The sequence below is a fragment of the Penaeus monodon genome, chromosome 23 (assembly GCF_015228065.2).
Source record: "Penaeus monodon isolate SGIC_2016 chromosome 23, NSTDA_Pmon_1, whole genome shotgun sequence".
NCBI classification, from domain to species: domain Eukaryota; kingdom Metazoa; phylum Arthropoda; class Malacostraca; order Decapoda; family Penaeidae; genus Penaeus; species Penaeus monodon.
In genome coordinates this window covers 11,191,108-11,191,332 of record NC_051408.1, presented here as the reverse complement: position 1 = coordinate 11,191,332, position 225 = coordinate 11,191,108, and the positions used below count along the sequence as shown (strand labels likewise).

The window sequence follows — 225 nt, the reverse complement described above, 5'->3', positions numbered from 1 at the left end:
CGTTATTAATCGTGCATTTTTTACTCTCATTATCTTTCATAAAAAAAAAAATATTTTTTTTTTTAATAAACATCGGCATATAAAAAAATTGTTCACTTACCAATAACTGAACAGATCAGGAAGACGAAGACGAGAACAAAATGAACAGCGAACCTCCGGAACATGGTTTGAACGTTCAGTCTAAAAGTAAGAAATATCGTTTCTCAATTGATGTGTTCTCGTTTT

General features: G+C 30.2%; 1 long non-coding RNA gene across 1 annotated transcript in view; it reads right to left on the bottom strand.

The window, feature by feature from the left end:
* LOC119588349 overlaps positions 1-225 on the bottom strand; it is a 5,944-nt gene that overhangs the window by 4,908 nt on the left and 811 nt on the right. Inside the window, exon 2 of the long non-coding RNA XR_005230075.1 lies at positions 101-180. This is a non-coding gene — a long non-coding RNA (uncharacterized LOC119588349). The remainder of the gene's footprint in view (positions 1-100; positions 181-225) is intronic.